Source organism: Loxodonta africana, chromosome 14 (genome assembly GCF_030014295.1).
Source record: "Loxodonta africana isolate mLoxAfr1 chromosome 14, mLoxAfr1.hap2, whole genome shotgun sequence".
In the NCBI taxonomy this organism is placed as follows: domain Eukaryota; kingdom Metazoa; phylum Chordata; class Mammalia; order Proboscidea; family Elephantidae; genus Loxodonta; species Loxodonta africana.
Window position 1 is genome coordinate 53,550,253 of NC_087355.1, and position 26,056 is coordinate 53,576,308.

The window sequence follows — 26,056 nt, forward strand, 5'->3', positions numbered from 1 at the left end:
GGGGCTAGTCTTTCAGTAGTTTATAATTTCATTAGCATTCACCAAAACTACCCTACAGAGAGGAATGCCATGTGAAAACCTCCCTTAGCTCTCTAAGCTGGAACTAAAAACACCATCACCCCCACTCCTTCCCTGGAGCTCCCAAAGTGACTCTGTCCACATTAAGTTCTTTTTGGACCCTACCTGTTGCTACAGCATCACTGTGTTGAGTTACTAAGGAATGTGACATGTCCTGACTTTCAAAGCTTTCACGTTTACATAGCACATAAACTCGCTCTTGTGCTCCTTGGTAGAAGGCCACATCTGCTTCAAGTTCTTAAGCATAAAAAAAGTGAGCCAAGGCTATCTGGCTAGCGTTTAAACTGCAATCATTGTTTAGACAGGGAAAGAGCTAATTGTGGTGTTTAAACATCATCATTATTTAGAGAGGGACAGAGCCAAGTTTATAGAACTCTGGAAGGCAAGCTTAACCTTGAGGTACGTTAGCAATTGTTCTGTGTGACTGAGTATGAAAATTTAATTCAGAGTAAACTGCTCACTTATAACCTGAGTTTCTTCCATAGACTGGACATACAAAGATGAATAAGACATACCTCTCGTTCTCATGAGGCTCAAAGTCTAGTAAATCATAGAAATAATGCTGATAAAGTAAAATAAGGAGTCTCTGGGCGGTGCGAATGGTTAAGGCACTCAGCTGCTAACCTCCAGGTTGGCAGTTTGAGTCCACCCAGGCCTGGCGCTCTACTTCCAGAAAATCGGTCCCTGAAAACCCTATGGAGCACAGTTCTACTCTGACACACATGGGGCCTCTGTGAGTCAGATTTGACTAGAAGGCAACTATAAAGGAAAAAAAAGTAAAGTAAGTGTTAATAGACATGTGTTCAGTGTTACGGGGGTGGCTGGAGTCAGGGCTGAGGGCCAAGAAGAGGGGTTATGAAGGGCCCCAGAAATTAGTTGGCATTTTAGCCAAGTCCAGAAGGAAAAATGGAATTTTCCAGGGTAACAAAACTCAAAAAGGGACTTCAGGTAGAAGGAACAGAATATGCAAAGCCATAAAGCATGCAGGGATGTTCAGAGAACGACATGCAGCCACAAAGGTGAGTGGGAGAATGGCAAGATCCTGGAAGGACACAGAAGGAATTTAGATTTTACCATATGATTGAAGTATTTTAATATTGGAGGAATCTCATTTCAGAGCAGAGATTTAAACTTTTGGTTATGGGGTTAGGATTCCAACACATACTTTGGGGAACACAATTCATTCCATAACAGGGCCCTAAATAGAAAGCCTACACAGTGGAGACACAGCCCTATCTCCTCAGGAGGCCCCACAATGGCCAATGCTCCATCCATCCCCGTAGTAACTGAGGCATGCATGTTAGCCAGCACCAGGCAGTCCAGGCGAGGCTCTGAACCACTTCAGCTACCTGACCCCATGGATGGACTCAGGGAAAATGGCTGACTGAGCTGAGGAGTTCCTGACTAAGAATGAAGGCCCTCTTGGGTATGGAGCAGTCACATGTGACCGTAACACTAGGCCCTCTCCTTGCCCTTGCCTCAGTGATGCTTGCTTTCGAGGACACAGATAGGCTTTGCTTTCACATGGTTGGGGCTGAGTTCTTTTTGGTAGGTGAAATGGATGTGATAATAAAGGAGTACTGAGTGTGGGGAAGAGCTGAGAGCTGAAATCAGTTCTAGACAGGTTGAGTTCATCTGTGTGTCTTCTCAGCTTCCTATTGTAAATATAAATCCCGATTTTAATGGAGTTTCAAAGCTGCAAATCACTGAATTCTCTCAAATCTATTCTACCCTCCATGATTAACTTTAAGCTTCTCCTAGATTTTCTTAACTAATTCTGGACTTTATGCAGGATAGTTGTTTAAAAATATATACCATACAATACTCAGGGAATGCAACTCTGTACTCACCAAATATAATTACAATAGTGTTCAGTAATCAAACAAGGAAATTGAAATGCTGGTGAGAAGTGGATGGCTGTATAGGGGATGAACTTAGAACTACCAGAGGCTGCTACTGTGTGATGCACGCATTGATAGTCAATGAATTTACTTAAGTAATGATAATAGCTAGCATTTATGAGTACTCACCATGAACCAGAAACCCTTCTAATCATTTTATGTGCTATACAGTCGCTACGAGTCAGAACCGATGGGTTTGGTTTACTGTTTTTTTTTAATCCCTGTGAGGAAGGTATTATTTATTATTATTATTGTCATCATCATTCACATTTTATAGATGAGAGTACTAAGGCCCATAGAGGTTCAGAAATTTGCTTTTAATCAGTTTCTCTATTAGGATATTGACCAAAGTAACAATGACTCGGACAAGACAGAAATTTAATTCTCTCTCAAACATGCAGTCCAGGACTGATAAGGCAGGTCCACATTGTTGGGGGTCCAGGAGTCTTCTTTCTTGTTGCTCTGCTTTCTCTAGGGGATACCCTATGTGGCAAACAGAGTGGAGGGAAACAGGAAATGGAGGGCACAGCCCACCCCTTTGAAGGCATGACCTAGAAGTTGTGCTTAGATTCCATTGGCCAAAATGTGGTCAAATGGCTACTGGGATCCAAACCCGGTTTGACTTCAGAGCCAGAACTCATAATCATCGCATTCATTATACTATTGTCTAAGAATTGAATGAAGGCAGGTGTTGGTAGGGCCTTCCCAAACCTTCCTCAAAGTTTGAGACTTTCTTTTTGATATTCTACTTTGCCTACATGCATATGCCTACACACCAATATAATTTATAACTTCTAGTGGAAGAATTTTTAGACACAGTTACCCACTGGTGGAGAATCAGGAAGTTTCTTGTCATCTTCTTTTTGTAGACTTTCACTTTTTTGCTTTTTTCTCTTTTTTCCTTCCTCCTCCCTCCCTTCGTCTCTGTCTGTCTTCTGGTGAGCTGCTAACTGCCTCACACTTTATGATGTTTGGTAGAAGTCACCATCATCAGTTTAACGATTTTCTCTGCCACCACACGGTAGCCCTGGGCTTGGAAATAACTCACCATCTTTCACTGGCAAGTAGAGCAAGCTGTGGTAACAGTGGGGCAACAGTTCAACTGAGAAGACCTAAAAGATATGAGAACATTTAAAATTAGGATATTTCAAACATTATAAATTTACCACAACTTGATGATTTTCACTAAAAGACAAATTTTATCTCATTCATTCCCATGTGCTGTATTTTAGGGTTTGCTTAGTAGGATATTATCAGAATTGGGAAGCTTCCCAGTGACCCATGTATCTACAACTGCACCGCTGTGGCCACTTGTCTCATCACTGTGTAAAAGCAATTGAGCACCAAGACACTTGAGATGATTTTTACAAAGCCAGTTTTAAGTATGAACGCACGAGAGCATTCCTGGGGTGGCTCTCTCAGCTGTGCAGAATGCCACAGCAATGAGGGAATTGTTTGTTTCAGAGCAGGGGATGCCGATCCGATGACAGACGTTTTCTAAGGCATGTAGCTGGTAGCTGTTAAATTGGAGTTTCCTGAAATTCATAATGGCCCGTTAGCCACTGGACATGAGCAGAGACTTAATTAAGTTAATAATCAGGCCTTCTTTTTCATGTGTGCTCAACAATGCAAAGTGCTTTAAAATAATTATTTCATCTTATCTTAACAATAACCCTATGAGGTTGGCAGGGACATCTTGGCAACAGAAGAACGTCCTGAACGTCATTAGTATAAGACAAAGGGCTACCCCATAGTTTAGAACCTGGGTACTCCTTAAGTAGAAAGCACATTTAAATGACATTATTTTCAATAAATGTTAATTGAGACCTTCCTATGGGCCAGCACACTAAAAGACATTGGGGAGCCACAGAGGAACAGGACACAGGTCCTTCCCTCAACTAGCTCTGTCTATTAGGGAAGTCATGAACTCTGCTATCTATAATAAGATGCTCAGAGTGCCATACTGATACCACCTAGGAATGTGGGGGAAGGGATAGAAGCATTCCAAGAGTGGTAGAGGACATTTGTGCTGAGCCCTGAAGTGCGGCTGGGAAGTGAAAGGAGGACATTCCATGGAGAAGTAACAGCATATATAGGGGGGACAGAGGCATGGACTACAGGATTTGGTGAGAAGTTGTGGATGACTAGAGCATGGGTGGGGGAGGGGAGGTGGTTTCCATCAGGCAGATGTCGAGAGCCTTGTTGGCTGTGCTAAAGGACTTGGATTTATAGAGCCCTGGTGGCTCAGTCCTTAAGAGCTCAGCTGCTAACCAAAAGGTTGGCAGTTCGAATCTACCGGACACTCCTTGGAAACCCTATGGGGCAGTTCCACTCTGTCCTGTAGGGTCACTACGAGTCGGAACCAACTTGACAAAAGCAGCAGGTTTTTTGGTTGCCAACCAGGAAGGTAGGAAAGAGTAGATCTAATTGGGTGTGAGTCTAGCCTTTAAGGGTTACTGCTTTGGAGGCTTGTCATCTAAAATGGGAGTGATACTCATACTCACAGGTTAGTTTTGAAAGCTAATAAGCACTCAAATATAAGTGCTTAACACAGTGCCTGGCACCCAGGAAGTGTTGAATAACTATTAACTATCATCTGGATAATATTTCTTTACCTATTTTGAATGGATGAAATCTCTCCCTATATACAGAGTTTTGTGTATAATTTAATGGGCTTCACAGATACCCTGAAACTGGATCCTAAGTTAAGAACTCTGTTGTAAGATAAAGGGGGTCATCTGAATTTTTAAAGCAATAGAATGTTAAATTCAAATTTGATTTTTTTTAAAGGGAAAATACTGGATACTAGAGAAGGAAACCATCTGTAGTTCTCAAATCTGGCTGCACGTTATAATTGTCCACAGAGCCTTTTAAAAATACCAGCATTCCAGCCTGCTCCCAGAGATTCTGATTTAATTAGCCTGCGGTAGTTTTAAAACCTTCCAGGTAATTCTGACGCATAGCCAGCTTTGAGAACCACTGGACTAGGCTATTTTGTTAGCCTCAAGGAAAGGGGATCATAACAGGAGAGTGGGAAGGAAAAAGAGAAAAGGTTCAAAAAACATTTTGAAGATAGAATCAACAAGACTATAATGAGAAAGGAAAGTGTGAGGTGATCGATCCCATTAACCCAACAGAGGCAGACAAGGTGTTTGTGTTTTGTTTATTGTTCGAGGCAGGAGGCAGGAATGGTCAAGAAGCAAACAGTTCATTCAACAGACATATATTTAATACACATTATTTAAGTGCAAACTATGGATCTGGGCTTGATTTTTGATACTTCTGACATGCCTACAGAATATGGAAATGGTCACAGAGGCAGCTGAAAATGCCAGCGCAATTTGGAAATCATCAGTTCATAACCAGGTAATCATGGAAGGGTATGGATGAGATCTTCCAGGGAGAGCAAAGGGGGAGACAAGAAGGCCAGCTCTGGAACTCAGAGGATCATGTGCCCTGGGTACACCGGAGGAGTGGAGGGCATTTGGATGGGGTAGAAGTCATAAGGGAGGTGGTGAAGGCCGTGAGTGAAGGAAGCAAGGGTTTCCAGAAGGAAGGGGTGACCATCGTGTGAAATGCAACAGAGAGATGGCCTGAGGTGAGGACAAGAGTAGCAGGCCTTGTGCTCCGTCATTAGAGGGTGGTCATGGCTCTGGAGACCATGGCAGGGACAGAAGCCAAATTTTAGTGGGTGCAGACAAGAAAGTGAGGAAGCACAAGCATCATTGTAGGAAGTTTGGGGTAAAAGCAATGAAATCAGTAGCTGCAGAGGAGGAAGGGTGGAGGAACCGAGTTTTATTTTAAGTTGGAATGGCATTATTGTAGTCTGAGGGGAAGGAGCCAGGCTGGAGGAAGCTATCAAAAATACAGAGGAGGGAGGAGACGGCTGGTGGAGCCAGGACTCTGCTTCAGCAGGCAGCCCAGGCCCACAAACATTGCATGAGGAATTGCTCTTGGATAGGAATAGGGATGCTTGTTTCTTTGCAGCAAAAATGAAGAAGTTTCCAGAACTATACAGGCCTTCTGTCTAAGAAGCCATCCAGGGTCATTCATAGCTCCCTATCTATTTTCTCCTTTTCCAAGCCCAAGCCCCAAAACACAATCTGTTTCTGTCTCTTCTCAAATGCTGCCACCACTTCAGGACTTAAGACTGGCTCGGCAGTGAGATGTCAATATCTGAGGCTTCCACCTTCTTCACTTCCCCAAAGAAAAACACAGGGCCCTTCTGTTTTGAACTGATGGCTAAGCACAATGACTGAAGAGTCCAGCTGAGGTTACAAAGCGTTATGGATTCTCACAAAGTTCCTCAGTCACTTTTACAGGCTCCCTTTTTCCTTTCTGGAAGGATGCTCTCCTAAATCTTTCTTATTTCATTTGCTGCATTGCTGACAATACCTCCTCCTTTTTTTAAAATAATATTTTATTGTGTTTTTGGTGAATTTTTACACAGCAAATTAGGTTCCCATTTGACAATTTCTACATAAATAGTTCAGTGACATTAGTTACATTTTCCACAATGTGTCAACATCCTCTTTAATTGTATTCTGGTTGTTCTGTTTGCAGTAATCTCATTCCTTGCCTATTTATTTTCTCATCTTTGCTTTAGAGTGATTGTTGACCTCTTCGGTCTCACATTGATAGTTTTTTTACTGGAGTACTATATGCACAGTTAATATCCTTTATTTTGTATGCCCATCTGTTATTTCACTAAAAGGTGACCTTGGGGGATAGTTTCATTTCAAGGTTTGAAAAGTATCTCAGGGCAATAGTTTCAGGGAGCCCTCAAGACTCAACTAGTACAGTAAGTCTGGACTTTTTAAGACATTGCATTCATTCTCTCCTTTTTGAAAGGCTTTCTCATCCTAGCACTGGTGACATTGGAGTCTCCTTGTTGTTCCGCCACCTTCTCCTGACTTCTGGATATTATAGTGCCTAGAGCTCCATCCCAGACTGCTTATCTTCCTCAACAGCTCTTTCTCCCCAGACCATCTCACCCAGTCCCATCATTTTAAAATTTATCCCTATGCTGACATCTCCCAGTTCTGACCTCCTTCTCTAGCGCCAGAACCCCCCACAGACAGCTGGCATTTCTACTTGGATGTCCTATGGAAATCTCAGACTTTACATGTCCAAATCAGAACTCTCGATTTTCTCCCCCTCAAACTCCATTTCCTTCGGTTTTCCACTCTCAAAATATGTCAGTGATGATTCCCTCAGTTGCTTAACCAAAAATCCAAATCATTCTGATTCTTCCCTTTCCCTTGTTCCCTGCGTGCAATCCATCAGTAAAACCTGTTGACTCTACCTCGAAATATATGGAAATCTGTCCACTTCTTCCATCTCCTGTCTGGTCCAATGCTACTCAAAGTGTGGTTTGCAGGCCAGAACCATTAGCATCACCTGGGAGCTTGATAAAAAAGTAAAACCTTGGGATCGACCCTACATCAAAGGACTGAGAAACTCTGGGGATAGAGCCTAGCGACCTGTATTTTAACAAGTCTCTAGGGGATTCTGATGCCCACTGAAGTTTGAGAAGCACTAGACAGACCTGGTGGTCTGTTTCAGGAAGATCATAGCATTGAAAACCCTATGGAGCAGTTAGATTCTGCACACATAGTATTGGCACGAGTCAGAATTGGCTCGATGGCAACTCACAGCAATAACACTTCGGTCCAAACCTTGGGATCTCTGGCCCTAGCCACCTCTAGAGGCTTCAGTTGGTCTCCCTATTTACTCTCTTGTCCCACTATCATCTGTTTTCCTAGCAGCCAGAGTGATTGTTTTTAAAAGCATACATGAGATTACAGCACCCCCAGTTTAAAACCTCCAATAGGTTCCCGTTGGACAGAATACAATCCAGACTCTCTTTCCTGGCCCGCAGAGCCCTGTGGGATGTGGCCATACCTTCCACTCTAGCCTTTGCCAGAACCTGCCTGCCCCTTGTCCACTGGGCTTCAGGCAGACTGGCCTCTCCCTTCCGCAGATGCACCCAGCTTGCTCTTGACTTGGGGACTTTGCACTGGCTGTTCCCTCTACCTGGCATGCTCTTCCCCTGAACTTTGATAGCTGGTTTCCTCAGGTTATTTACATCTCAGTGTAGCTGGCACCCCCTCAGAGAGGCTTTCACTAGCTAATCAATCCACAGTAGCCACTTTTTACCAAATTTTAACCCTCCGTATAGCACTTATTGAAGTTGCTGGGTAAAGCAAACAGTTAATACGTGGCTGCTAATCAAAAGGTTGGAGGTTCAGGTATACCTGGAGGTACCTCCAAAGAAAGACCTGGTGATCTACTTCCAAAAAAATCAGTCATTAGGAATTCTACTCTGAAATACGTGGGGTCACTAATCGGTCCGAATTTACACGACAGCAACTGGACTGGGCTGAGTAGCACTTACTACTATCAAATATTTTCTTATTTATTTTCCACCAGAACATAAACATTCTAGGAACAGGGACCTGACTGGTTTTGTGTACTGCTGTGTCCCAAGTTCTGGAACAATGCCTGGCACCTAGTAGGCACTCAGTAAGTATTTGCTGAACAAATGGACTTCACTTCTTCCTTTCTTGCAGACCTGAAGTTGCTATCAGGAAAGAATAGTTCATGAACTAGTGCCCACTGAAATGCCAACTTACTCCTCTCATGTGGCTGCATTTCTCGGAGTTTCCAGATGGTATGATTCTCATCTCAGTGGGCCCTGGATCAAGATTTATTTTATTTTATTTTTATTGTGGTTTAAGTGAAAGTTTATAATTCAAGTCAGTTTCTCATACAAAAACTTATACACACATTGTTACGTGACCCTAGTTGCTCTCCCCCTAATGAGACAGCACACTCCTCCTCTCCACCCTGTATTTCCTGTGTCCATTCAACCAGCTTCTGTCCCCCTCTGCCTTCTCATCTCGCCTCCAGACAGGAGCTGCCCACATAGTCTCATATATCTACTTGAGCTAAGAAGCACACTACTCACCAGTATCATTTTATGTCTTATAGCCTAGTCTAATCTTTCTCTGAGGAGCTGGCTTTGGGAATGGTTTTAGTTTTGGGCTAACAGAGAGTCCAGGAGCCATCACCTCTAGGGCCCCTCCAGTCTCAATCAGACCATTAAGTCTGGTCTTTTTACAGTAATTTGAGGTCTGCATCCCACTTTCTTCCTGTTCCATCAGGAGTACTCTGTTGTGTTCCCTGTCAAGGCATTCATCAGTGGTGGCCAGGCACCATTTAGCTTTTCTGGTCTCAAGCTGATGGAGTCTCTGGCTTATGTGGCCCTTTCGATCTCTCTCTCTCTTTTTTTTTTTCCTTAATTTTTATTGTGCTTTAAGTGAAAGTTTACAAATCAAATCAGTCTGCCACACAAAAACTTACACACACCTTGCTACATTCTCCCAATTGCCCTCTCCCTAATGAGACAACCCGCTCCCTCCACTCTCTTTTTGTGTCCATTTTGCCAGCTTCTAACCCCCTCTACTCTCTGATCCCCCCTCCATGGAGGAGATGCCAACATAGTCTAAAGTGTCTACCTGATCCAAGAAGCTCACTCCTCACCAGCATCACTCTCCAACCCATTGTCCAGTCCAATCCCTGTCTGAAGAGTTGGCTTCTGTCCTGGGCCTACAGAAGGTCTGGGGGCCCTGACCACCAGGGTCCTTCTAGTCTCAGTCAGACTATTAAGTCCAGTCTTATGAGAATTTAGGGTCTGCATCCCACTGCTCTCCTGCTTCCTCAGGGGTTCTCTGTTGCGTTCCCTGTCAGGGCAGTCACCGCTTTTAGCCAGGCACCATCTAGCTCTTCTGGTCTCAGGCTGATGTAGTCTCTGGTTTATGTGGCCCTTTCTGTCTCTTGGGCTCATAATTACCTTGTATCCTTGGTGTTCTTCCTTCTCCTTTGATCCAGGTGACTTGAGACCAATTGATGCAATTTACGTGGCTGCTTGCTAGCGTTTAAGACCCCAGATGCCTCTCTCCAAGGTGGGATGCAGAATGTTTTCTTAATAGATTTTATTATGCCAATTGACTTAGATGTCCCCTGAAACCATGGTCCCCAAATTCCCGCCCCTGCTACACTGGCCTTCGAAGCATTCAGTTTATTCCGGAAACTTCTTTGCTTTTCGTTTAGTCCAGTTGTGCTGACCTTGCCTGAATTGTGTGTTGTCTTTCTCATCACCTAAACTAGTTCTTATCTACTATCTAATTAGTGGATACCCTTCTCCCACCTTCCCTCCCTCCGCCCTCTTGTAACCATCAAAGAATATTTTCTTCTCTGTTTAAACTATTTCTCGAGTTCTTATAATAGTGGTCTTATTCAATATTTGTCCTTTTGCAGCTGACTAATTTCACTCAGCATAATGCCTTCCAGATTCCTCCATGTTATAAAATGTTTCACAGATTCATCATTGTACTTTATCGATGCACAGTATTCCATCGTGTGAATATACTATAGTTTATTTATCTATTCATCTGTTGATGGGCACCTTGGTTGCTTCTATCTTTTTGCTACTGTAAACAGTGCTGCAATGAACATGGGTGTGCATATATCTGTTCACATAAAGGCTCGTATTTCTCTAGGATATATTCCAAGGAGTGGGATTGCTGGATCGTATGGTAGTTCTATTTCTAGCTTTTTAAGAAAGCGCCAAATCCATTTCCAAAGTGGTTGTACCATTTGACATTCCCACCAACAGTGTATAAGTGTTCCAGTCTCTCCACAGCCACTCCAACATTTATTGTTTTGTGTTTTTTGGATTAATGCCAGCCTTGTTGGAGTGAGATGGAATCTCATGGTAGTTTTGATTTGCATTTCTCTAATGGCTAATGATTGTGAGCATTTCCTCATGTATATGTTAGCTGCCTAAATGTTTTCTTTAGTGAAGTGTGTTTTCATATCTTTTGCCCATTTTTTAATTGGGTTGTCTTTTTGCAATTTCGTGTAGATTTTAGAGATCAGGTGCTGATCAGAAATGTCACAGCTAAAAACTTTTTCCCAGTCTGTAGGTAATCTTTTGACTCTTTCGGTGAAGTCTTTGGATAGCATAGGTGTTTGATTTTTAGGAGCTCCCAGTTATCTAGTTTTTCTTCTGCATTGTTAGTAATGTTTTGTATACTGTTTATGCCATGTATTAGGGCTCCTAACGTTGTCCCTATTTTTTCTTCCATGATCTTTATCATTTTAGATTTTATATTTAGGTCTTTGATCCATTTTGAGCTCGTTTTTGGGCATGGAGTGAGGTATGGGTCTTGTTTCATTTTTTTGCAGATGGATATCCAGTTATGCCAGCACCATTTGTTAAAAAAACTGTCTTTTCCTCATTTAACTGTTTTGGGGCCTTCGTCAAATATCAACTGCTCATATGTGGATGGATTTATGCCTGGATTCTCAATTCTGTTCCATTGGTCTACGTATCTGTTGTTGTACCAGTACCAGGCCATGTTGACTACTGCAGCAGTATAATAGGTTCTAAAAGCAGGTAAAGTAAGGCCTCCCTCTTTGTTCTTCTTTTTCAGTAATGCTTTACTTATCCGGGGCCTCTTTCCCCTCCATATGAAGTTGGTGATTTGTTTCTCCATCTCATTAAAGAATGTCGTTGGAATTCGGATCAGAATTGCATTAAATGTATAGATTGCTTTTGGTGAAATAGACAATTTTATAATGTTAAGTCTTCCTATCCATGAGCAAGGTATGTTTTTCCACTTACGTAAGTCTCTAGGTTTCTTGCAGAAGTGTATTGTAGTTTTCTTTGTATAAGTCTTGTACAACTCTGGTAAGATTTATTCCTAAGTATTTTATCTTCTTGGGGGCTACTGTAAATGGCATTGATTTGGTGATTTCCTCTTCGATTTTTTTTTTGTTGGCGTAGAGGAATCCAACTGATTTTTGTATGTTTATCTTGTATCCCGATACTCTGCTGAACTCTTCTATTAGTTTCAGCAGTTTTCTTGAGATTCCTTAGGGTTTTCTGTATATAAGATCATGTTGTCTGCAAATGGAGATACTTTTACTTCTTCCTTGCCAGTCTGGATGCTCTTTATTTCTTTATCTAGCCTAATTGCTCTGGCTAGGACCTCCAGCACAATGTTGAATAAGAGTGGTGATAAAGGGCATCCTTGTCTGGTTCCCGTTCTGCAGGGGAATGCTTTCAGGCTCTCTCCATTTAGGATGATGTTGGCTGTTGGGTTTGTATAAATGCCCTTTATTATGTTGAGGAATTTTCCTTCTACTCCTATTTTGCTAAGAGTTTTTATGATGAATGGGTGTTGAACTTTGTCAAATGCCTTTCCTGCATCAATTGATAAAATCACGTGATTCTTGTCTTTTATTTATGTGATGGATTACATTAATTGTTTTTCTAATGTTGAACCATCCCTGCATACCTAGTATGAATCCCACTTGGTCATGGTGAATTATTTTTTTGATATGTTGTTGAATTCTATTGGCTAGAATTTTGTTGAGGATTTTTGCATCTAAGTTCATGAGGGATATAGGTCTGTAATTTTCTTTTTTTGTGTTTTTTTTTTTTAACCTGGTTTTGGTATCAGGGATATGCTGGCTTCATAGGATAAGTTTGGGAGTATTCCATCCTTTTCTATGCTCTGAAATACCTTTAGTAGTAGTGATGTTAACTCTCCTCTGAACCAAAAACTAATCCAAACCCAGTGCTGTCAAGCCGATTCCGACTCATAGCGACCCTATAGGACAGAGTAGAACTGCCCCATAGAGTTTCCAAGGAGCGCCTGGCGGATTCAAACTGCCAACCCTTTGGTTAGCAGCCATAGCACTTAACCACTATGCCACCAGGGTTTCCTCATCCCTGAAAGTTTGGTAGAACTCTGCAGTGAAGCCATCAGGGCCAGGGCTTTTTTTTTTTCCGTTGGGAGTTTTTTGATTACCTTTTCAGTCTCTTTTGTTTTGAGTCTATTTAGTTGTTCTACCTCTGTTTGTGTTAGTTTAGGTAGGTAGTGTGTTTCTAGGAAATTATCCATTTCCTCTAGGTTTTCAAATTTGTTAGAGTACAATTTTTCATAGTAATCTGATATGATTCTTTTAATTTCAGTTGGGTCTGTTGTAATATTGCCCCTCTTATTTCTTATTCGGGTTATTTGCTTCCTCTCCTGTTTTTCTTTTGTCAGTTTGGCAAATTGTTTATCAATTTTGTTGATTTTTTCCAAGAACCATCTTTTGGTCTTGTTAATTCTTTCAATTGTTTTTCTGTTTTCTATTTCATTTAGTTCCGTTCTAGTTTTTTTTTTGTTGTTGTTCTGGTGCCTGAGGGTTTCTTTTGCTGCTCTCTGTTTGTTCAAGTTGTGGGGATAATTCTTTGATTTTGGCCCTTTCTTCTCTTTGGTTGTGTACATTTATTGATATAAATTGACCTCTGAGCACTGCTTTTGCTGTGTCCCAAAGGTTCTGATAGGAAGTGTTTTCATTCTCATTGGATTCTCTGAATTTCTTTATTCCATCCTTAATGTCTTCTATAATCCAGTCTTTTTCGAGCAAGGTATTCTTCAGTTTCTGAGTGTTTGATTTCTTTTCCCTGATTTTTCTGTTATTGATTTCTACTTTTATGGCCTTATGGTCAGAGAACATGCTTTGTAATATTTCAGTGTTTTGGATTCTGCTAAGGCTTGCTTTATGACCTAATATGTGGTCTATTCTAGAAAATGTTCCATGTGCACTAGAAAAGAAAGTATACTTGGCTGCTTTTGGGTGGAGTGTTCTGTATATGTCTAGGAGGTCAAGTAGGTTGATTGTGGCATTTAGATCTTCGGTGTCTTTATTGAGCTTCTTTCTGGATGTCTTGTCCTTCACCGAAAGTGGTGTATTGAAGTCTCCTGCTATTATTGTGGAGCTGTCTATCTCACTTTTTAATGCTCATAGAGTTTGTTTTATGTATCTTGCAGCCCGGTCATTGAGTGCATAAATATTTAATATGGTTATATCTTCTTGGTGTATTGTCCCTTTAATCATTATATAGTGTCCTTCCTTATCCTTTCTGATGGATTTAACTTTAAAGTCTATTTTGTCAGAAATTAATATTGCCACTCCTCCTCCTTTTTGATTGTTGTTTGCTTGATATATTTTTTTCCATCCTTTAAGTTTTAGTCTTTTTGTGTCTCTAAGTCTGTTTGTCTCTTGTAGGCAGCGTATAGACGGATTGTGTTTTTTAATCCATTCTGCCACTCTCTGTCTCTTTATTGGTGCATTTAGTCCATTTACCTTCAGCGTAATTATAGATAGGTATGAATTTAGTGCTATCATTTTGATATCTTTTTTTTGTGTGTTGTTGACGGTTTTTTCCCCACTTAATTTTATATGCTGAGTAGGTTATATATTATCCTTTCCTCATATTCATTGTTGATTTTGTTTCTGCTGAGTGTCTATTTTTTTCTTGTATTTTATTTTGATGAGTAGGATAGTTTGTCTCCTTTGTGGTTACCTTATTATTTACCCCTACTTTTCTAAATTTAAACCTACTTTTATTTCTTTGTATCGCCGTATCTTCCTCTCCATATGGAAGGTGTATGATTACATTTCTTAGTCCCTCTTTATTATTTTAATGTTGTCTTCTTTTATATAATAACATCGCTGCTACCCTTTTTGAGCTTTTTTTTTTTTTTTTAAATCTTGCTGTGTTTTTTTTCTTTCCCTGTCTGGGTTGACTTCCGATTGCTCTTCCCAGTGTTCTAGTCTTGGGTTGATACCTGATATTATTTATCTTCTAACCAAGGAGCTCCCTTTAGTATTTCTTGTAGTTTTGGTTTGGTTTTTACAAATTCCCTAAACTTCTGTTTATCTGGAAATGTCCTAATTTCACTTTCATACTTAAGAGACCGTTTTGATGGATATATGATTCTTGGCTGGCAATTTTTTTCCTTCAGTTTTTTAAATAAGTCATCCCATTGCCTTCTTGCCTTCGTGGTTTCTGCCAAGTAGTCCGAGCTTATTCTTATTAGCTCTCCTTTGTAGGTGACTTTTCGTTTATCCCTCACTGCTCTTAAAATTCTCCCTTTATCTTTGGTTTTGGCAAGTTTGATTATAATATGTCTTGGTGACTTTTAACATCTATCTTATGTGGAGTTTGATGAACATCTTGGATAGATACCTTCTCATCTTTCATGATATCAGGGAAATTTTCTGCCAACAAATCTTCAACAATGTTCTCTGTATTTTCTGTTATCCCTCCCTGTTCTGGTACTCCAGTCACTTGTAGGTTATTTCTCTTGATAGAGTCCCACATGATTCTTAAGGTTTCTTCATTTTGTCAAATTCTTTTATCTGATTTTTCTTCAAATATATTTGCGCCAAGTGATTCATCTTCAAGTTCAGAAATTCTGGCTTCTGCTTGCTCAGTTCTGCTCCTCTGACTTTCTATTGAGTTGTCTACTTCTGTAATTTTGTTAATCTTCTGAATTTCTGATTGCTATCTGTCTATGGATTTTTCCAGCTTATTAAATTTTTCATTATGTTCCTGAATAGTCTTTCTAATTTCTTCAGTTGCTTTATCTGTGTGTTCCTTGGCTTGTTCTGCATATTGTCTCATTTCCTTCCTGATGTCTTGAAGGGTTCTGTATATTAAACTTTTGTATTCTGCCTGTGGTAACTCCAGGAATGCACTTCCATCTAGAAGATCCCTGGATTCTTTGTTTTGAGAGCTTGTTGAGGTGATCATGGTGTGTTTCTTTATGTGACTTGATATTGACTCTTGTCTCTGAGCCAACTTTAAGTTATTGTATTAGTTTATGTTTGCTTACTGTGTCGTAGCTTCTTGCTTTGTTTTGTTTTGATATGCCCAAATGGGTTGCTTGAGTGAGCTAGCTTGATTATTTTCACCTTTGGAGCTCTGACGTCCTGTACCCAGATGGCTAGAGCTGTTATCAGGTATATCAGTCTAGGAGTCCATTCAGTTTTCTTGTATGAATTCAGCTCAGGTGTCCAGGTAGCTGATCATTAATTATGTGGTACAGGCTCTGTCCTACAGTCTTAGAGGGGCCGAGGTGATTGGTGTAGGTACTGGTATCTAGTTGCAGCAGGGGGTCAGGCTCTGAACAAGGCAGAGTGTTGAGAACTGACCCCCAAGTGTCTCTCAGGAAAATACATCCCTGTTCCCTAGAGCATGCAGGTGGGTGGGTTCTGTAGACGGACCATGGGCACCCAGTGTTTTTGGTTGTAAGGACTGGGAGGTACCAGTTATCCTTGGACTCCTGTCGCAGGTGGCTGGGTGATCTGAGTGGAGCTACCAGTCCTTAGGTCCCTGATGTGGATAGGTGAGGACCCTGTTTAATAGGGAAAACAATGTCAAACATCAAACACCCACCTCTCCACAGCACAGCTGAAATGGTTGGAGTCTGCCAACAAGGGCCTATTCTCCTGAAATAGGCCCACAGAGGTCCATGCAGAGGGGAAAGGTGCTCAAAGTCCACAGACTGTTTATGCCTGGGCAGGAGCTGCTTCTGTCCTGAGCTCCCCCAGTTAGTGGAGCTAGCAAAGTATCTTTTCCCCCAAATGCAAATTTTTTCCTTCTCCAAGGCCGGGAGGATGGCTCTAGGTGCTCAACAGTGCTTATCTCAGGCCCAGGGAATTCAGCCGCTGAAGCTGGCTTGGGGGTGGGGGGGCATGGTAAAATATACACAAGGACTTAGCTTTTGCTGAGAGCACCTTCTTCTCTGGTTCCAGAGATGTGAGTAGGCTGTGTGGCTGGCTGCTTCTCCCTGAGGGAATTGCGGCCAAACCCTAGTACCAGCCTACCACCACCACCACTCCAGGAGTGGTGTCTGAGGGCTCCTCATGATTCAGGTCCAGTAACGTCTTTCCGCTTCTGAACCGTCTCTTCCTCTCCCTGCCCCTCTGTTCATTTTCTAAGCTTGCCTTTGATACTCAGGGCTCCTAGCCTGTCATAAATATACTCATTTCACTTGTTTTTTTTTTTGGTCTTTTTTGTAAAGAGGGCTTGCTGGAAGCGTCTGTCTATTCTGCCATCTTGGCTCTGCCTCCCTGGATCAAGATTTTAATGTGGTCCCCGTAGAGCACATCTCAACAGGAGACAAAAATGGGAGGGGTCATTAGCAGACTAGATTTTTTCGGAATTTCAGAGCAGGAATTTGAGAGCCAATGCCCGGGGGCCTCCATTTTTTAAAAAAATAATTTTATTGAATTTTTGGTTCAAATATACACAGTAAAACAGGTTCCTGTTCAACAATTTTCTGTAAATAACGTTCAGTGACATTGGTTACATTCTTCACATTGTGTCAACATTCTCATTATTTCTGTTCTAGGTGTCCCACTCCCGTTAATTTAGATTCACTACTCCCCCACGCCCTACAACTTCTCATCTATGCTTTAGAGTAACTATTGTCCATTTGGTCTCATATGGATAATTTTTTTAAAAACACAGTTCTCAAAGGTGAAATTCTTTACTTTTTGAGCTAACTTGCTTTTTAGTTAAAAGGCAATTTCAGGGAATAATTTCTGTTCAAGGCTTAAAGAGTGTCTCAGGGTGTTATGGATTGAATTCTGTCCCACCAAAATGTGTATCAACTTGGCTTGGCCATGATTCCCAGTATTGTGTGGTTGTCCACCATTTTGTGATCTGACATGATTATCCTATGTACTATAAATCCTAACCTCTATGATGTTAATGAGACAGAATTAGAGGTAGTTATGTTAATGAGGCAGGACTCAATCTGCATAATTAGGTGGTATCTTGAGTCAATCTCTCTTGAGATATAAAAGACAGAATAGAGCAGAGAGGAGAGGGACCTCATGCCACCAAGAATGAAGAACCAGGAGGGAAGCGCGTCCTTAGTACCTGGGGTTCCTGCCCTGAGAAGCTCCTAGACCAGGGGAATATTGATGACAAGGACCTTTCCCCAGAGCCGACAGAGAGAGAAAGCCTTCCCCTGGAATTGTCACTCTGAATTTGGACTTCTAGCCTCATAAACTTGAGAGAATAAACTTCCGTTTGTTAAAGCCGTCCACTTCTAGTATTTGTTACAGCAGCACTAGATAACTAAGACACAGGGCAACAGTCTTGGGGATTCCTCTAGTTTCAAAGGGTCCAGTAAGTCTGGATTCTTTGAGAATTTGAAGTTCTGTTTCACATTTTCCCTGTTCTATCATGACCGGACCCATCTATTGTGACCCTGATCACAATGTTTGGTAGTGGTAGCCAGGCACCATCAAGTTCTTCTGGTCTCAAGGTGGAGGAGGTCAAGGGCCTCTATTTTTTTTGTTGTTGTTGTCAAGTAAGTGAAGCTGCCCAGTCTTTAAGAATGTGGGCTTTGTTTTCAGAGAAATCTGGATTCAAGCTGTGCCTCTGCCACTTACTGCTCTGAGACCTACCTATTGGGTCACTATGAGTCAGAATTGACTTGATGGCAATGAGTCTACTTGTGGAGATTTAGGTTGTTTCCAATATTTTGCTACTCAGTGCTGTAACGAATAACCTCTAAGCCTCAGTGTCCCCATTTGTAAAATGGGAATAGTAACGCTACTTACAACAAAGGGCTGTTGAGAAGCTTAAGTGAGATTCCCATGAAGTACCTGGTAAGCGTTAAACCATCCCATAAGTATTAGCTATTAGTATTTCATATGGAGAAAGAGAGGAAAGCATAGATAGCACTGAGGACCCCCCCCCCAAAAAAGGTGCTGCCGTACTCACAATAAAAAAAAAATGCAAGCTAGAATGACTTTGAGACATCATTCTTCACCTTCCAAATAGGCAAAGCCTAGAAAATCTGCTGACTTTTGGAAGAAGATAGTGATAATGATTCCACAACATGTCAGGGGAGATAGAGCAAAGCTGATGGGGGGGCAAATTGGTACAACCTCCACACAGAGAAATCTGGCAATAGCTAGCAACATGACAAATGCAATGAGCACACCTTTTAGCCCAGCTAATCTACTTCTACACATTTATGCTACAGATATCCTGGTACATGTGCAGAACAATATATGTAAAGGTTATTCGTTACAGCATTGTTTGAGTAGCAAAATACTGGAAACGACCTAAATCTCCAAGAGTAGACTCATTGCCATTGAGTCGATCCCGACTCATAGTGACCCTATAGGACAGAGTAGAACTGCTCCAGAGAGTTTCCAAGAAGCGGCTGGTGGATTCAAACTGCCAACACTGGTTAGCAGCCAAGCTCTTTACCACTGCGCCACCAGGGCTCCGCCATGAATGGGGAGCTAGTTAAATAAATCGTGGTATATCTGTACAGTGTAAAAAGTAAAATTAGAAAGTTCCTTTATGTACTGATACGGAACAGCCTGCAAAATAGATTGTTAAGTGAAAAAAAAGCAAGGTGCCAAATCATATGTATAGTTGTTGTTGTGTGCAGTCAAGTCGATTCCAACCCTATAGAACAGAATAGAACATCCCCACAGGGTTTCCAAGCTATACTCTTTACAGAAGCAGACTGCCACATCTTTCTCCCGTGGAGAGGCTGGTGGGTTCGAACCACTGACCTTTCTGTTAGCAGCTAAGCACTTTAACCACTATACCACCAGGGCTCCTTGTTTGTATAATAGGATATAGCAAAAGACAGGCAGCAGAAAAAAATGTGTATGTGTATACATATATATACACATATATTTATAACCAGAACATCTCCAAAAGGACAGAGTGGAAGAAATTTTTTTTTTTATTTTTATAAAAAGTACAATACATTCTTTTGTATATCCTGAGTTTTGAACCATGTGAACATATTATTTATTATCTGTAAAAAAAAAAAGAAGATTCTGATTTTTAAAAATTTGTTAGTACTAATGCTGAATGGTTCTTACTTGTTAGGCAGAAACTGGTCTAGGAGTGATGAACAATGAATCCCTTAGTAATTGCTAATATCAAAGGCTAAAGCAATGGTAACAAAGGTACTAAAAACCAAGACATTCTTGAAATTCTCTGTAGATGGTGTAATAGTTGACTTGAAAAGGAGATGGCAAAGTAGATAATAACCTGATTGTACTCATGGGAATCTATGCAAGTCTGCACAGAATGCTCTGAATTTCTCCCAAGTTTTGGGGGAAAAAAATGTTTTTCTCTTTTTTCTAGCATAAAAATACATAGTGATGCAAAGTTTATGTTGATGGTGGTAAAATAATTTGGAAAAGGATAATGATAATGGCTGCAAAACATGAAGAATGTAACCAATATCACTGAACTGTACATGCAAAAATAGCTGAATTGGCAAATGTTTTGTTATATCAATTGGTACTACAATAAAAAATACATACAGAGTGAGCATAATTTGGAAGGACATTTTCAAGCCATATGGTTTTACTGGTTTGTTTTGTTTTTGGAAAGAAGCAAGAGGGAGAGTGTATATACATTTTCTGCAGATTTCTCCTGCATTCCGTGTAGCTGGCGATTTTGTGAGAAAATCTAGGCAGGGCTGAGAGGAAAGTGAAGTCTGCTTTCCTTCAGGCTCTGCCCTGCCATTTTAAGAGTATTTCTGTATCACAGCCTCCTTCACTCCTGCAAACCTTTGTTGTTGCTGCTGGTTGCTGTGCAGTTGATTCTGACTCATGATGGCCCCATGCATGCAGAGTAGAACTGCTCCATAGGGTTTTCAAGGCTGTGACCTTCTGGAAGCAGGCTGTCAGGCCTGTCTTGCAAGGTACCTCTGAGTGGCTTTGAACTGTCAACCTTCTGGTTAGCAGTCCAGCACTTAACCATTTGCTTAATCCTGGGACTCCAGTCAAACCTTAGGCAGATTCTTTTTTCTTGTTTCTGAGTTTTTTCTAACCTTCTAACTCTCTGAAGGGAGGTGCAATTGTTAAGAGCTTGACTGCTAACCAAATGGTGGCGGTTAGAACCCACCAGTGACCTGCTCCCGTGAAGATTACAACCTTGGAAACCCTATGGGCAGTTCTACTCTGTCATATAGGGTTGCTATGAGTCAGAACTGACTCCACAGCACACAACAGTGACAACTCTATGAAAGTCTAGCTGCCCTGTAATCTGTGACCTGAGACCCTGGGGATATAAATGGGTTTTGGTATCATTATTTACATAATTAATTCTATGAACATTTACTGAATGCTGATTCTGTATCTGATATTGTGCCAAGCGCTAGAAATTCAAAGAAGAATAAGAAACGGTCATGTTCCATTAAGGATGGAATAAAGAAATTCAGGGAACCCAATAAGAATGATAACACTTCCTATCAGAACCTTTGGGACATAGCAAAAGCGGTGCTCAGAGGCCAATTTATATCAATAAATGCACACATCCAAAGAGAAGAAAAGGCCAAAATCAAAGAATTATCCCTACAACTTGAATAGAAAAAGAGCAACAAAAGAAACCCAGAGGCACCAGAAGAAAACAAATAATAAAAATCAGAGCTGAACTAAATGAAATAGAAAACAGAAGAACAATTGAAAAGAATTAACGAGACCAAAAGCTGTTTTTTTGAAAAACTCAACAAAATTGATAAACCATTGGCCAAACTGACAAAAGAAAAACAGGAGAGGAAGCAAATAACCCGAATAAAAAATGAAATTGGCCATATTACAACAGACCCAACTGAAATTAAAAGAATCATATCAGATTACTATGAAAAACTATACTCAAACAAATTTGAAAACCTAGAAGAAACGGATGAATTCCTAGAAACACACTACCTACATAAACTAACACAAGCAGAGGTAGAACAACTAAATAGACCCGTAACAAAAGAAGAGATTGAAAAGGTAATCAAAGAACTCCCAACAAAAAAAGCCCTGATCCTGATGGTTTCACTGCAGAATTCTATCAAACTTTCAGAGAAGAGTTAACACCAATACTACTAAAGGTATTTCAGAGCATAGAATAGGATGGAATACTACCAAATTCATTCTATGAAGCCACCATATCCCTGATACCAAAACCAGGTAAAGGCACAACAAGAAAAGAAAATTATAGACCTATATCCCTCATGAATGTAGATGCAAAAATCCTCAACAAAATTCTAGCCAATAGAATTCAACAACATATCAAAAAAATAATTCACCATGACCAAGTGGGATTCATACTAGGTATGCAGGGATGGTTCAACATTAGAAAAACAATTAATGTAATCCACCACATAAATAAAACAAAAGACAAGAATCACATGATTTTATCAATTGATGCAGAAAAGGCATTTGAAAAAGTTCAACACTCATTCATGATAAAAACTCTCAGCAAAATAGGAGGAGAAGGAAAATTTCTCAACATAATAGAGGACATTTATACAAAGCCAACAGCCAACATCATCCTAAATGGAGAGAGCCTGAAAACATTCCCACTGAGCTCGGGAACCAGACAAGGATGCCCTTTGTCACCACTCTCATTCAACATTGTGCTGAAGTCCTGGCCAGAGCAATTAGGCTAGATAAAGAAATAAAGGGCATCCAGATCGGCCAGGAAGAAGTAAAAGTATCTCCATTTGCAGATGACATGATCTTATACACAGAAAACCCTGAGGAATCCTCCAGAAAACTACTGAAACTAATAGAAGAGTTCAGCAGAGTATCGGGATACAAGATAAACACACAAAAATCAGCTGGATTCCTCTACACCAACAAAAAGAACATTGAAGAGGAAATCACCAAATCAATACCATTTACAGTAGCCCCCAAGAAGATAAAATACTGAGGAATAAATCTTACCAGAGTTGTAAAAGACTTATACAAAGAAAACTACAGTACACTTCTGCAAGAGACCAAAAGAGACTTATATGAGTGGAAGAACATACCTTGCTCATGGATAGGAAGACTTAACATTATAAAAATGTCTATTCTACCAAAAGCGATCTATACATTTAATGCAATTCTGATCCAAATCCCAATGACATTCTTTAATGAGATGGAGAAACAAATCACCAATTTCATATGGAAGGGAAAGAGGCCCCTGATAAGTAAAGCATTACTGAAAAAGAAGAACAAAGTGGGAGGCCTTACTTTACCTGACTTTAGAACCTATTATACCGCCACAGTAGTCAAAACAGCCTGGTACTGGTACAACAACAGATACATGGACCAATGGAACAGAATTGAGAATCCAGACATAAATCCATCCACATATGAGCAGCTGATAATTGACGAAGGCCCCAAAACAGTTAAAGGGGAAAAGACATTCTTTTTAACAAATGGTGCTGGCATAACTGGATATCCATCTGCAAAAAAATGAAACAAGACCCGTACCTCACTCCATGCACAAAAATGAGCTCAAAATGGATCAAAGACCTAAATATAAAATCTAAAATGATAAAGATCATGTAAGAAAAAATAGGGACAACGTTAGGAGCCCTAATACATGGCATAAACAGTATACAAAAACATTACTAACAATGCAGAAGAAAAACTAGATAACTGGGAGCTCCTAAAAATCAAACACTTACGCTATCCAAAGACTTCACCAAAAGAGTAAAAAGACTACCTACAGACTGGGAAAAAGTTTTTAGCTATGACATTTCCGATCAGTACCTGATCTCTAAAATCCACATAATACTGCAAAAACTCAACTGCAAAAAGACAAATAACCCAATTAAAAAATGCACGAAAGATATGAATAGACACTTCACTAAAGAAGACATTCAGGTAGCTAACAGAAATATGAGGAAATGTTCACAATCATTAGCCATTAGAGAAATGCAGAACAAAACTACAATGAGATTTCATCTCACTCCAACAAGGCTGGCATTAATCCAAAAAACACAAAACAATAAATGTTGGAGAGGCTGTGGAGAAATTGGAAAACTTCTACACTGCTGGTGGGAATGTCAAATGGTACAACCACTTTGGAAATGGATTTGGGGCTTTCTTAAAGAGCTAGAAATAGAACTACCATACAATCCAGCAATCTCACTCCTTGGAATATATCCTAGAGAAATAAGAGCCTTTACACGAACAGATATACGCACACCCATGTTCATTGAAGCACTGTTTACAATAGCAAAAACATGGAAGCAACCAAGGTGCCCATTAATGGATGAATGGATAAATTATGGTATATTCACGCAATGGAATACTATGCATCGATAAAGAACAGTGAGGAATCTGTGAAACATTTCATAACATGGAGAAACCTGGAAGGCATTATGCTGAGTGAAATCAGTCAGTTGCAAAAGGACAAATATTGTATAAGACCACTATTATCAGAACTTGGGAAATAGTTTAAACTGAGAAGAAAATATTCTTTTGTGGTTACGAGAAGGGGGAGGGAGGGAAAGTGGGAGAGGGGTACTCACTAGTTAGATAGTAGATAAGTACTACTTTAGGTGAAGGGAAAGACAGCACACAGTACAGGGGAGGTCAGCACAATTGGACTAAACCAAATGCAAAGAAGTTTCCTGAATAAACTGAATGCTTCGAAGGCCAGCATAGCAGGGGCAGGGGTCTGGGGACCATGGCTTCAGGGGACATCTAAGTCAATTGGCATAATAAAATCTATTAAGAAAACATTCTGCATCCCACTTTGAAGAGCGGCGTCTGGGGTCTTAAACGCTAGCAAGCAGCCATCTAAGATGCATCAATTGGTCTCAACCCACCTGGATCAAAGGAGAATGAAGAACACCAAGGACACAAGGTGATTATGAGCCCAAGAGACAGAAAGGGCCAGCATGAGCCAGCGACTACATCATCCTGAGACCAGAAGAACTAGATGGTACCCGGCTACAACCGATGACTGCCCTGACAGAGAGCATAACAGAGAACCCCTGAGGGAGCAGGAGAGCAGTAGGATGCAGACCCCGAATTCTCATAAGACCAGACTTAATGGTCTGACTGAGACTGGAAGGACCCAGGTGGTCATGGCCCCCAGACCTTCTGTTGGCCCAGGACAGGAACCATTCCCGAAGCCAACTCTTCAGACATGGGTTGGACTGGACAATGGATTGGAGAAGGATGCTGGTGAGGAGTGAGCTTCTCAGGATCAGGTGGACACTTGAGACTAATGTGGCATCCCCTGCTTGGAGGGGAGATGAGAGGGTGGAGGGGGTTAGAAGCTGGTGAAAAGGACACGAAAAGAGAGAGTGAAGGGAGAGAGCAGGCTCTCTCATTAGGGGGAGAGTAACTGGGAGTGTGTAGCAAGCTGTATATGGGTTTTTGTGTGAGAGACTGACTTGATTTGTAAACTTTCACTTAAAGCACAACAAAAATTATTAAAAAAAAAAAAAGAAAGAAAAGAAATGGTCATGCTTTTAAGGCGTTTATAGTCATCCTGGGGAAACAGAATTATGGCAGAGCCCAGTGAGTGCCTGGCAGTTATATGGGCACCGTCATGGGGCACCTAACCCAGCTTTAGTGGGAGAAGGATGTTAGGAAAGATTTTGGGGGTGTGAGACCTGAGCTGAATCTTAAAGTTAACTAGAGGAAGGTGGTGGGGTGAGGAGAAGCTGGGGAGAGTGGGTGGGAGCAGGGAGAAGCAGGGGTTGGGCACTGGAGGTGAAAAAGAGTAAGGGGAGCCTTTTGTGGTGATGGAGATCACGCACTTTCAACAAGAGCAAAGACCTGGAGGTAAGGGAAAAAAACCAACCTTAGTCGTTTTTGTGCGAGCTGTGATCATTCAGCTTAATTAGAGTATGACAGTGTGCAGCAGGAAGTGGCAGTAGATGAGGGAATAGACAGTTTCAGGAAGAAGGAAGTAACTGATAATGTCAAATGCCACCAAGAGCCAGAGATGCAGGAGTGAAAGTACTGATGGACAGTAGGTCATTGGTGACCTTTACAAAGTAGTTTTACAAAGGTGCGAGCCAGGTTCTGGTACACTGAGGAATGGAAGGAAGTCAAGAAACTGACTCAGATAATAAACCAAAATAAAACAAACCAGTTGCTGTTAAGTCAATTTTGACTCATGGTGACCCTATGTGTGTGGCGTCCGTAGGGTTTTCAAGGCTGTGACCTTTTGGAGGCAGATCACCAGACCTTTTCTCTGAGGCACCTCCAAAAGGAGTAACCGCCAACCTTTAGATTAATAATCAAGTTCTTAATCATTTGCACTACCCAGAGACTCCTAATAGTTAATATTTATTGACCAGACCACCTTCTATATAATGGGGGTCTGGGTTCATGCATTTAATTCTCACAATGACCTAAGAGGCAGACGTTTTTATTTAGCCTCT

At 41.0% G+C, this 26,056-nt stretch overlaps 1 long non-coding RNA gene across 1 annotated transcript in view; it reads right to left on the reverse strand.

Annotated features, from left to right (window-relative positions):
* Window positions 1-2,275: 2,275 nt before the first annotated feature.
* LOC111750080 (uncharacterized) overlaps window positions 2,276-26,056 on the reverse strand; it is a 33,577-nt gene continuing 9,796 nt past the window's right edge. Inside the window, exons 2-3 of the long non-coding RNA XR_002785213.2 lie at window positions 3,028-3,091; window positions 2,276-2,462 (exon numbers count right to left, since the gene is read on the reverse strand). This is a non-coding gene — a long non-coding RNA (uncharacterized LOC111750080). The remainder of the gene's footprint in view (window positions 2,463-3,027; window positions 3,092-26,056) is intronic.